Source organism: Octodon degus, unplaced genomic scaffold (assembly GCF_000260255.1).
Source record: "Octodon degus isolate 3935 unplaced genomic scaffold, OctDeg1.0 scaffold00397, whole genome shotgun sequence".
Lineage (NCBI taxonomy): Eukaryota > Metazoa > Chordata > Mammalia > Rodentia > Octodontidae > Octodon > Octodon degus.
In genome coordinates, this window is record NW_004524973.1 from 620069 (window position 1) to 633526 (window position 13458).

At 39.8% G+C, this 13458-nt stretch overlaps 1 pseudogene; it reads right to left on the bottom strand.

Moving 5' to 3' along the window:
- The window catches only part of LOC101580497, a 34516-nt pseudogene extending 28133 nt beyond the window's left edge, over window positions 1-6383 (bottom strand).
- Between the last annotated feature and the right edge of the window lie 7075 nt (window positions 6384-13458).

Genomic DNA, 13458 nt, shown 5'->3' on the forward strand with positions numbered 1-13458 from the left:
AATATGTGTTTACTCATTCATAAACTTTGATGCAGATTCTATGCATATACATAGTTATACAACTATATGTGTATGCATAAATAGATATTAAAGCACGTAAATATAATAATAATACGTTTTAAATGTATTTAGCACAGGGTCTACCGGGTCTTACTACATAGATCAGACTCATAATGATCCTCCTCTTTTCAGCGTCCTAAGCACTGGGATTACAGGCAAGCGTCACCACCACCCCCAGTCTCAATCACAGTCTCAGTGTGCCCCAGGGGCAGGGCCAGCATAGCCGGCCAGGGATCAAATCCTGGTCCCTGCACCTGCCTAAGCAGGCGCTTTAGTCTGCTGATCTGTCTGACTGGCCCTAAATTTTTTCTATTTTTTAAAAAAATTTAAGGGGCCAGGGAGATGGCTCAGTGGAATAAGTGCTTCCTTGGCACTGAATTCAATCCCTTGTTCTGGAAAAAAAATTTAAGAATACAGAATAGGGGGAAAATCACCAGGAACAATGCAAATTTCGGTTAAAAAAAGTAAAAAGAATTCCACAATAGTTGCTGTATTGCATGATGTTATCTTCAAATTAGTTGTTTAGGTTACCAGATATATAACACTTTTTTTTTTGGCAGTACTGGGGATTGAACTCCGAACATTGTGCTTGCCAGGCAAGCACTTATTCTACTGAGCCATCTCCCCAGCCCAAAGAAACTTTTTTTTCCACACTGGGATTGAACTCAGGCCCTTGCACTTGCCAGGGAAGTGCATATTCCACTGAGCCATCTTCACCACCCCTCAGAAGTTGAAAAGGATTTTTCTTTTTTGGCTGGCTCAGGCTGCCTTAAGGGTGGGTCTGGTAAGGCATGAGGAGCGGGGGATCAAACTGCAGTATCCTGCACCTGATTGCCTTTGCATAAGCAGGAGCTTAAACAACTGAGCTAACCAGCAGGCCCCCAATGTATTTCATGTGTATTAACTCAGTCCCTTTTCAACACTATGCTATGGTTTTTTTTTTGGTGGTACCAAGGATTGAACTCAGGACCTTGCACTTGCCAGGCAAACACTTATTCCACTGTGCTATCTCCCCATCCCTTAGGTTACCAGATATAAATATGCAATATTTTTCTACTTTTAAAGGGGTTATTATATGGACATATATAGTAAAATGCCCTTACAGTGCATGTCCAAGGATTTTCTTTCAGGACTTGGGAGACCAAGATAGTAAGACTGCTGTGAGTTCGAGGCTAGCCCGGGTTACAAAGTGAGTTCATGGCCAGAACCACATAGTTAGACCCCATCTCAAAAGCACTAAAGAATTTCCAAAAGCACTGGTCAATTGTTTTCACATTCTATTTTACTCAAATTGTAAATGCATTTTTCTGAATTTCTTACCATTAGCAGAAAATAGCAGTATCTTAGTTTACATATTATGCATTTTCTGAATGAGTCTAAATATTTTAAAATATTTGCAGCAGCTCTGTGTGTGTCTGTGTGTGTGTCTCTGTGTGTGTGTGTGTGTGTGTGTGTGTGTGTGTGTGTGTGTGTGTGATATTACAGATTGAATCTAGGGTTCCTGCTAGGAGCTACATCTCCAGATCTTTGTATTGCTTATTTTGAGACAGGGTCTTGCTAGTTTGCTTAGTTGCCCAAGCTGGGCTCCTACTTGGGATCCTCCTGCTTCAGCCTCCCATAGTGCTGGGATTATAGGCACGTGCCACTATGCCCAGCTTCAACTCTGCTTCTGTGTCTGATACATAGTGGATGTACTTAGGTTGAACTCTGCCCCTTGCACTTGGCAGGGAAGCACTTATTCTACTGAGCCATCTCCCCAGCCCTATATTTTTATGTCTTGTGTTTTACTTGCAGTGCTGAGGATGGAACCTCGGGCCTTACACATGATAGGCAAGGATTTCTACCACTGAGCTAACTCTCCAGTTCCTCTTGGTTTATGTATATTAAATATTTATTGGGAAATGATATGTCAGATGTTTTACTAGGCGCTTGGAATTCAGAAAGAATTGGATAGAGTACTCTCATTAAAAATCTTGAAGAAATCAGCAATTAAGAAAATACAACTTATAGTCCAATATTAGGCCAGGATAAAAGTCTCTTCCTCATGTGTATCAGATTCTCCCCATCTTCTAAGATCTCATATTTGTTATTCTCCCTCTTTGGAAAATTCTAGGCCTTTTTTTCCACCTGACTAATTCCTATTATTTGTTATGGTGCTACAGTTTAGATTTAGCTTATCCCCTAGGAAGTCATGTGGTAAAGACTTGGTCCCTGATATAGTGATGTTAAGTAGTGGAGAACATTTAAGAGGTGAGGCCTGGTGGAGATTGTTGAGTCATTGGAAGATTCACCATCTGAAGGGATTTATTCAGTATTAATGCTGTTCTCACGGAACTCTAGTTAATCCTTTGAGAGTGGGTTATTATAAAAAAAGACTATAACGAAGGAAAACCCCAATCTCTGGTTTTCTATTTCACTGTGTGACCTTTTTCTTTTCTGTTTGCTTCTTTGATTGTAGTGCTACTCAGTGGGAGCCTTCCACCAGAAGCCAAATCAATGTAGCCAGCAGTCAAAGTCTTCCTACTTCAAAAACTGAGGTAAATAAGCTTTTCTTTTATGAGCACTTGAGGCGCTTTGTATAGCAACCAAAAACAGACAAATGCAAAAGTCTTTAGTTTCCCTTCATCTTGATACGAATTGTCAGGACACCTTGAATTCCCTCATTGCTGTGAACAGCTCCCACAGTAGGTTGTAGGTTTATGTTCTGCTATTTATCCCCCCGCATCACACTGAGCTCCGCTGGAAGTGAGCCCAGGTTCACTCATTTCTTTATGCTAAAGTCTACTTCAGTACCTGTCATACTAGTGTGAGGAAAGGGACTAGAACAGCTAGAGGACTTTGCTCTTAGGAGTAAAATGCAGTTAAAAGTTGCACATCCTCATCAATTTCCTATTCATATGTCACTATCATAGCTGGATGAACATGCATGGTTAAAGCCTTGAAACTTACAAATGGAGGTGGACTTTCTTTCTTTCTTTCTTTCTTTCTTTCTTTCTTTCTTTCTTTCTTTCTTTCTTCCTTCCTTCCTTCCTTCCTTCCTTTCTTTCTTTCTTTCTTTCTTTCTTTCTTTCTTTCTTTCTTTCTTTCCTTCTTTCTTTCTTCTTTCTGTATTGTTTCAGACATGGTTGTGTTACTTTTGCCCAGGCAGACCTTGAGCTCCTGGGATCAAATGACTTCTGCCTTAGCTTTTAAGTAGCTGAGATCACCAGCATGTACCACCATGCCTGGTAGAGATGATTTTCTTAGTATATCAACCAAGTAGTCCAAAATTTCATTTAGGCCAGTAAAAAGAGAGACTAGAAATACAATTAAAAAGCATTGGTTTTTATGATACATTTGCTGTTTTTTTTAACACACAGACTTAGAGTGACCCTTGTCTCAAAATGTAAAACAAACTAAATTTCTTGTAAATAAAAAGCTACACTGGGGAATGTAGCTCAGGCCCTGGGCTCAATCCCCATTTCCAAAGGAGGGAAAAAGAGACAGATCCTTTACATTACATTATTCTTGTTTACATTATTCTTCTTGGTTGTAATTTCTGGAATGTTTATGTTAGAGAAATGCAACCCAGCTTACTGGGGCTGTTTCCCAGAGACTTCCAGGAGGAAAGCCTCACCCATCCTCTTTGAATTTGTGAAGTGTTACAGTAGTCATCCACTAATGTGACATTACTTATTTTTTCCACTGGAGGGCAATATGCTGCTGCTAGTATCACTTTCTACAGGGTGATCTGGAAGGGCTAACTTCAATTACCATCCATAGATTTAAATTCTCCTAGCAACGAGCACCTAAATAGAGGTCCCTTTGGTAGATATGAATATATAGAGGGAAATATGGCAATAGCACTACTCCTGACTCCCCTTCCCATTCCTTATTCAAGATCTCAGGGTAGGCTAGATGCCCATGGGTCCTGAAATGCTACCCATTCATGCTGTCATGACTAACACAGGGTGTGCTGTTAATGGTGTCTTAATAAGGTTGGTCTCTTTACATTTCTGTGTATCTTCCCAGAGGACAAGATTAAGGGATAGGTACTACTATGACCAATATACAGATAAGGGCACTAAAATTGAGGCCTGAGAAGTTTATTAGCTAGTATAAGAATAGGAGCCAGGCCCTCTCAGGTACAGTGATACATGCTTGTAGTCCCAGCACACAGGAGGCTGGGGCAGGAGGATTTCTTCAACTCAGCAATTGGATGTCAGCCTGGGCAATACTGTATAGCAAGTTTCTGTTTCAAAACAAGAAAAACAGAAAGAGTGAAAGAAGAAAGAAGAACAAAGTGAGAGATAGAGAAAGCAAGCCCGCAAGCTATCCTCACAGTGTCCTGTTTCCTCCCTAGCCACACTGCAGTATTGGCTAATGGTCATCTCATCACTCAACAGAAACAATTAGGGCCAAGAGATTGTTTTGTTTTTCATTCATTGTTCTAGCCTAGCAGAGGGAAGATCTCTGAACATGCAGGGAAGTAAAAACTGGAGTAAGGAGAGAAGAGCGATTAGGAGATGGCAGAGAATCACCTGGAGTGATTCTCCCATTACCAGCTAGGAAGGATGAAGACAGCTGTATCTGGAAAGACAGAGAAGAAACAGTAATGGTTTTGTCTGAAGGATACATTAGGAAAAACATATACCGTTCTGTGGACTTTTGGCCTGTCACCCCTGTCATTGCATTGTTCTCACTCTTGTTTTAAGTGTCCAAAAATAGTACCTGATAGGATGTATTTAAAAAGTTTCTGATGTCTAGAATTGAGTGCTATCATTACCATTAGGTTCTTTACTGGTGGCCTGATCTAATAAAAGCAATAGTCGTAGTAAATTCCTACTGATTATTCTTCTTTTAATTTATGTATTTGGTACAGAGTCTCGCTAAGCAGCTCAGACTTGTAGTGGTCCTCCTGTCTCAGTCCCCACCAGCGCTGGGGTTACAGGCATGTGCCACCATGCCCAGTTTTGGTGGCCTGCTTGGCACGGGACTGGCATGACATGCAGCACTGGGGATCTAACCTGGGTCCTTGTGCTTGTCAGGCAGGCACTTAGACTGCTGAGCTATCGTCTAGGTCTCTACTGATTCTTAATTTCTGTCATCCACAGTGCTGGTGCATTATACATATGGGCTTATTTCATCATTGCAATAAAGATGAGGTTATATTTTAAAGAGATCCTACAAAGCTGGATAAGAGTGCAGACTGGTACAACCACTATGGAAATCAGTATGAAGACCCACCCCCAACCCCAAAAACCCTAGGATTAGAGATCTCATTCAACCCAGCTATTCCCCTCTTGGGTATTTTTCCAGAAGAACTGAAAACATCATACCACAGCAATATATGTGCACCCATGCTTATAGCAGCACAATATGTCATTGCTAAAACTTGGAAACAATCCAGATGCCTATCAACTGAAGAATGGATAAAGAAGATATAGTATTTTTACACATATAGAAAGATAAACTCAAGGCTTTTATAGGTAAATGGATACAACTAGAAACCATGCTCATAAGTGAAATAAATCAGACTTGCATTGCAAACATCGTATTGTTTCTCTAGTGTAAGAACTTGAAAGAATAAATAAAATCTGAAAGGTACAATGGATACTGTAAAAGGGAAAGAAACTTTAAATGGCAGGAGCAACTTGGATGAGGGAAAGGAGAAAAGATAGAAGGAAGGGGAAAAGTATATATATATATATATATAGCTTGGATAATTGTACTGCTAATTTCTGTTGGTGTGTTGAAAGGAGCAGTTAATGCCTTAACTTTTTTCGTTATCTTTTTCAAATTTTGCAATTTTTGACTAATTTTGCATACATCTGGTAATCTAAACAACTAATTTGAAGACTACAATATGCAGTATAACAACCATTATTGAATTCCTATTATTTTGTTTAGTGAATTCTGTATCATTTCTAATTTTGTACTAATTTTTATTTAAAGAGTAAGTGGCCCAAATAGCAAGCCCTTGTTCTTTCCTTAAATAATTGATGCCAAAATCATGGTGCACAGACCATGGTCACTGTCCATAAAGACACGCACAAACATTCATATACAATTTTAAGTGTTACACATATTTTTGTGCAGCAGAACAAAGGCAGGTGACATAATAAAACAACATTGAAGCCCTCTTTGGATATAAAGGAATAAACACTGAATTCATATAAACTTTGGCAAAGTTCTCTAAGATTCCACTAAATATCATACCATTTTCCCTTTCACCAGTTCTCACCATCAGACACCTGGGTGATCAGGCTCTTCCTCAACACCTTGTCCAGGGTTTGGGTTTTAGAGGCTTCTCCTGTCTCTTCTTCCATCACAATAGTACCCATCCCGAATTGTAACACATGGAAACCAGCTTAGGATACATAAATTGGATGTCAAGTTTCAAATGACGTGTAAAACTGTTGTATGTGGGTTTTAATTTTTTTATTTTTTATTTTTTGGTAATTACATATTGGGGACCAAATCCAGGTTCTCACTCTTACTAGGCAAATTCTCTAACATTGAGTGATATCTTCAGTCATTTTTATTTCAAGAGAAGGGCTCATAAAATTGCCAAAGTTGGGCCAGGGAGATAGCTCAGTGGAATAAGTTCTTGCCTGGCAAGTGCAAGGTCCTAAGTTTGATTCCTGGTACCATAAAAAAACAAAAAAACAAAAAAAAAAACATTGCCAAGGCTATCTTCAAAATTGTGATCATTCTGCGTCAGCTTCCACAGGAGTTAGGATTATATGGCTGGGCCATTTCACCCAGGAAACATAGAGTTTTAAGCAAGCACACTTGTGACAGTTTTGCTCATGGCTGCAGAAGGAGAAACTCAACATCTATATTAAAAACATAATCATCCAAAGAGAAAAATTCCATAAATGCAAATTTCTGTATACAGAAACACTGATATAGTAGAATTTGGAAGCCATTTTCTTTCTCTTTCTAGATCTAGTTGATGCAATGAAACATAGTGTAAGAGTATTTTCTGACTACCAGTGTGACAAGTCCCTCCTAGGGTATATATGTGCAACTTGGTATCTGCTCTCTCCTCCTTTCCAACCTCAGCTCAGTACCTAGATGTTCAAGGACTGGGGCAAGCTATTCCATAGAATAGAGAAATTGGCAAATGAAGGGACATACTAGAGAACTGAGGTGGTCAACTTCCTCCTTCAGTCAGGTGTGGGGGAGTGGAAAATCAGAGTCAGGGATTGCAGGGTGTGTGATGCACACACTTCTTTATGTGATGGTGCAGTCATTGTAATTTTCATAAACATGGAACATGTACCAATTTAATCTGTTTTAAATTTGTTGAGCTAGAAAACCAAATGTGCACATCCAATGAAACATGTACAGATGAGATGGAGGCAGTAAGTAAAAGATATTGAAAGAGTATGCAAGCATTTTGCTCTAGAACACTGAAGACAATTATTTTTATTTTGTTCCTTTGAAACATTATAGTGAAAAGGTAACTGAAAAACATAAATTCCCATCAGAGGAGGTTGGTTAAGTTATGGAATATCAGTGCTTTTTATGTCTAAGATGGCATTAAATAAAAATAACGTTAATATGTATCCATGAACATGAGAAGATACCACCACTTATTGTTCAGTTAAATTTCCAGGTTAGGAAATTATTCACAAATTAATACTAATTTATAGTATACAGCACAGAAATACATATTTCCTATCTATTAAGTACTGTATTTACTAATTTCTGAGCACTTAACATATACAAGATAGGTGTTTCAAAACATTAAAGAGGCCTCCAGTATAAAAACATCTCTTTTGTTCCCATCTCCTGACCCCTTACCAGAGACAGTTACTAAAACAAAACCCAAACTACTAACACCATTTAACAAAGAAGAGGATGGAAGTAAGGAATACTAATGAATTTGAAAACATACCACTTAAGGTCACAATAAAAAAACATGGCTGAAATAAAACAAAACTTCTAAATCATAGAAATATGTCCACCAAAGACACACGTGAAAATCAGTGGGAAGTGTTCACAAAACTTTGGATGCAGAGTCTCTACTTGGTAAAATGCACCAGTTGAAAATGTTCCTATTCACAACAGCACCCAGCAAAGGAGTACTTAGGAAGAATCTGCAAGGGACTTGTGAGTACTTAGTGGAGAGTATTAAAAGGCAGTGATTTAAGCGATAACCTGAAAATAATAGAGATGCTACTTGCTTACTGCTTTGTGAGACTGTGGTATACACAGCCAACCATGACTCAGCTTTTGGAGTCCAAGCAAGTCTTTTGAGAAGAAATGGAAAGGAAGGATGGAAAGAGGTAAGCAAACCTACACGAACACTGCAGGTTTACCAGTCCAATACAAGATCTTTTCACACAATAATGCTTTGCTTCGTTTTGCTTTGTCCTCTTCCATCCAATTCCCTCCCCGCCCCTTCCCTGCCCTGCTCTCCTCTTTTTTCCCAAATACTGGAGGGGCGCCAGCAGGTGTTTCAGCCTGTCTTGTGTCAGGGTCATAGCTGGCTGCCGCGGTGGATGTCCCCTGGACGGTGACATGTTCCTTGCTGACCTCTTCTTCCCAGTCGGCCCTGTCGACCTGCTGGATAGCTACGCTGCACACGGTGCCCGCGTCCGGGCAGTGCGGGGCAATGCAGTACAGCCACGAGTCAGAACCCGCAGCGTGGAAACTGCACCTCACACCTGCTGCAAAGCTAGGCGGAAATAGGTGCGCGCTGGACTGGGGGGAGTGCGTGTTGAAGCGCCTTAGACATGTGGGGGACGACCCCGTCGCGCCCAGGAGCAGCGTGAAGCCTGAGGCAGGGAGGAGGAGGTGGTGGCGCTGCCTCCCGCACACCCTGCAGCTGCGCTGCACCAGGCGCAGGTGGCAGGGGGCCCGGGCCGCGAGGTGGACAGAGCCTCAGGGGCAGTCCCCGGCCGGTACACCAGGCTGGGCTTCAAGGGGTCGCGCGCAAGCAGGAGCTTGGCGGTGCCCTCGCCCTCGCCCTGGCAGCTGCGGCCTTGCCCACACCTGAAGGTCTCTCAGGCTCACGCTGCACGCCCAGGTCCAGCTCGGTGGGGGACGTGGCGGGTGCCCGACAGGTCTGGCTCAGGAGTGGCCCCAGGAGCAGCAGATTTTTGGGGCCCGCCTCTGGGACACTCTGCCACCACCTCCACCGCCTTGTCCTTCCTTGTCACCGCCTGGGCGCCAGAGGCTCCCTGCCTGCAGCGTGGCTCCAGACTCTCATTTGAACAGCGGGGCACTGTACACGGCTCGTGCCTCTGGCCGTGACGTCCGCGCACAGAGGACAGGAGGGTCCCCTGGCCTCTTCCGCCCTGCGGCTGAACCCTAGCTGGGTGCCTCACTCTGCACCTGGCACCCTCAACCTTCCAAGACAGTGCCCACCGCCCCTCATTTCCTACTCAATCTGAGCTCAGCCTCCTGTCTGCATTAGCAGGATTGGCCACTTGTTGAAAGTGATACCAATAAATGCTTCCCTTTGTCCTCTGGAGATAGTTCAGTGGCTTACAAACTTTCCTGGCAAGGACAAGGTTCTGCGTTTGAGCCCCAGTACTGCAAAGAAAAAAAGGTTTCTTTCATTTTTCCCGTTAAAACAGCCTTTCCTGGTCTGAAACTAGGTTAGCTTATCAGCTACCCCTTCTAAATACTATTTTGTGCTGTTCATTCAAATCAGCAGACTATTTTTTTTATTAGCAGACTATTTTTAAGTAATAATTTCAGCTTTTTATTTTTCCTCCTACTCACAACAGATAATACTTATTTATTTTATATTTACTAAGATGGGATTAACTGTCCTTAAACATTCCTTTTTAACCCTTTCACTTTCTTTTTTCTTTTTATTCGTTTTAATGAGAAAAAAGATAAAATAGCAATGAAACAGTTTCAAAATAGGTTAGTAGGACATTTGCAAGAATTAATACATTGCATTTTGCTGTCTTCATAGTAGTTATTCAGAGGACAAGATGTACACATGATATCTTGTCTAAACAATATTAGTACAAACCTTTCTTCTCAATGAACTAAGAGAAAGTAGCTATGTATCTATCCTATCTTGTGTATATATATATATTTTTTCACAACAAAACAGTATTTTATTTATACTTTTGCAAAATTAGTACATGTGACACAAGGTTTCCTAGTGACTGACTAATAGTTGACTTTAACCAGACAGGATGTTTATTTCAGGACTGAGGGAGCTTGTTTGCTTTAGGCACTGAGGTCTAGTCCCACCTACACACATTTGATCAATTTCCTAGCTTCCATGGCTCCCAACATATCCCCCTTTTTTGTTTTGTTTTGTCAGAGATGGGTGTTCCATTGAAGTTAGAGAAGCTGTATTTGGAGAAGTCTTTAAAGGACCTTTTCATACTTGATGCCAGTCCAAAGATTGTAGGTACTTGAATTCAGCAAAAGAACCCACTATAGTCCAATAGTCCATAATAGTAGTGAGTTATCAGCACATCTGGCAATTGCCAGAAATTGTTGACTTGAGCTTTTTACAGCTCAGCATATATTATAACTTTATCTTTTATACTTCCTGGTTACACTTTTCTGCTGGATGGTTAAGACCAAGTTAAAGCAAAACCTGTATAACTAAAAATGTAACCTTTGCTATCTGCCAAGGTCAGTCAAATCCCCTCAGGATTTACCCTGGAGCCATGTACAGCACCTTGTAAGTCTTTTGTCAGTATCAGCCATGTGGATGAGTCACGGCCATTGCTTGACCAGCTTGCTCTCTGTGAAAGCCTGAGACAAATTTTTCTCTCTAGGTGACTCTTCTTAGGTACACTATACATTGGTGATTATTTTCCTCTTTGGCCCTGTAATCTTGATCAGAAAATTTGGGATACCACTTAATTACAAGATGTCACAGCAGAGGTTTTCTTCTGTTCTGCATCCTCACTGACCTTGGAGGGCTAGGGCCAAAATATTGGTTATCCTTTTAGCCCATTGATCTCTCTAATTTTTGGTCTGCAAACTTTATTTTTATTTTATTTGCAAAACCGGGGATTGAACTCAGGCCCTTGCACTTGCCAAGGAAGCGCTAATTCCAGTGAGCCATCTCCCTGGCCCCAGGTCTGCAAACTTTAGTTGTTAAATATAAAAAAACAGAAGAGAAGCTTAATGATATTACTCTGTAACAGATGCACTTAATCTTAACATCACTATCTGTCTGAATGTGAAACACCTTAGATATAACATGGAACTCCTGTTTTCCAACAACCATGAATATTCTAAAATTTAAATCTCTGTAGAATGTCTAAAAACAATTATACACTTTCATACAGAAATTTAGAAATTGAACCATATACAAAATTGTAGCAGGACAATCCTATGACATTTTTCCTTGTCTCTCATTTTCTTTTATTACCTTTTTTTAAAACAAACATTTACTTTAGAGAGAGTATAGTAATAAAATTGATATGACATTAGAAGCAGTATGCATTTGGGAGACTAAAATGACAGGTATTTCAAGCGTGGTTTTAGTATTACACATTGCTGTCCTCGCTGTAGTTGCTTAGTTCACAGATATCAGCATATAGAGTTAGGGTGAGAATTCTCCTCATTAACTGCTATTCAGTCTACCTATAGAACACTGAAGCACTGAAAATGCTGGAAACCTTTAAGTTTGCATGCAGTAGCAGATCAGACAGTTCAAAATAAACAGTATTCACCTACTATGGAGGAGACATACATAAAGAATTTCAGGAGTGAGAATGTAATGTGTGAGTATTTATGTCAAAATTGAGATAAATAAAAATAGAAAAAACACGCAAACAATAATATGTTACATCAGAGGACCCAAGGAAAGAAACTGAATAGTAACCTCAGTACAGGCCAAAAATGCACTTGTTTAAACTCATCATCATAGAACAGGAAGGAAAAGAAGAAACAAGACTGGAGATGGAGCTCAGCCACTGCTAGGACACTTGTTTAGCAGGGGTGAGACCCTGGTTTCCACTCCCAGGCACCAGAAAAGAAGAGGAAGAAGAAAAGAAAAAAAGAGGCTGGGCATGGTAGTGCACACCTGAAATCCCAACACTAGAGGCTGAGGTAAGAGGAGCTCAGAATACCAGGCCAGACTGTGAGTTCAAGGCCAGACTGGACTACACAGCAAATAGAAAAACTGTGTCTTAAGGAACAGCAATACATTTATTTATCCATCTGTGCCAAAAGCAAATCAACAGTTCTGAAAACTGTTCTTTGAAAACTGATGTGATTAATCATTGGAAATCCTCCTAAGAAAGAATTCACAAAATTAACATGAATCCCCTTCCCTGAGGTGTAATCAGCCCTTGGGAAAACAGTGAGGCATCTTCTAAAAAGAACTTCCTGTGTTAAGCAGTACAGTGGTGACCACTGACATGGACTGTAAATAGCCTAGATCGAATCATTTTTTAATATTCTGTCATGTCTATCTGCATACATATATGTTTTTCAAAAATGTTTTGAGTAAGATACAGACATGAATGTCATTTCATCTCTCAATATTTCAGTACTCGTGTACAAGGAATAGCCATAATTTCTTTTGTAACCACCACACCATTATCATACCTACAAATAAAAAATGATTTCTTAATGTCTGTTTTTATAGCATACATTTAAATCTCCAATTTCCTAAATGTACTTTATAAAAATATTTCCCTCATCAGTACAGAATCTAAAAAATTTACTTACTAAATTTGGTTGTCATGTAATTGTTTTTAATCTGTAACCATCTCAACATTTTTGCCATGACATTGATCTTTTAGCATATACCAAATTCAATCAAGTTTGTCTGATTTTTGTCTAATTGCTTTCTTGAGATGCCATTAAATTAATCTTCTATTTCTTATATAAAAACAAGTTAAATATAAAGCTGGATTAGATTCAAGTAACACATTTGGCAAGTATGCTCTATAGGTGATGTTGCATACTTATCCTATACCACCTCAGAGATTCATGCTATCTACATATCCTAGTAGTAATGGTATTCAGTTTTATCCTTCATTAAGACGATGATTTCCAGGTTTCTTCATTATGAAAGTATGATTTCCCTTTGCGATAAACAAATAACCTGGAGAGTATTATCTTGACACCATGTCACTATTTTGCTCCTCTCCAAGCTGGGACTGATGGTTTTAGAATCGCTTCATAGTCTTTGACTGAAACAATTATTTCATTGTTGTTAGTTTACAAAGTAATGATTCTCTAACCCTAAATCTTCTTTTGCTTTTACCAACTGTATTCATTCATGTAAAGGAGTTTTTATGTCATCAAATATAGCCTGACTGCCATTTGTTCTTTAAAGCAAGAGTATATGGTTAATTCTTTACCATTAATTTTTTTCAGATTAAAGAACTTAATAACATAAATCTTTAGCAATAAAAAATTGTACCATATTTTTTGTGGATATAGTTTTGAACTCATGAATTCTCCTTT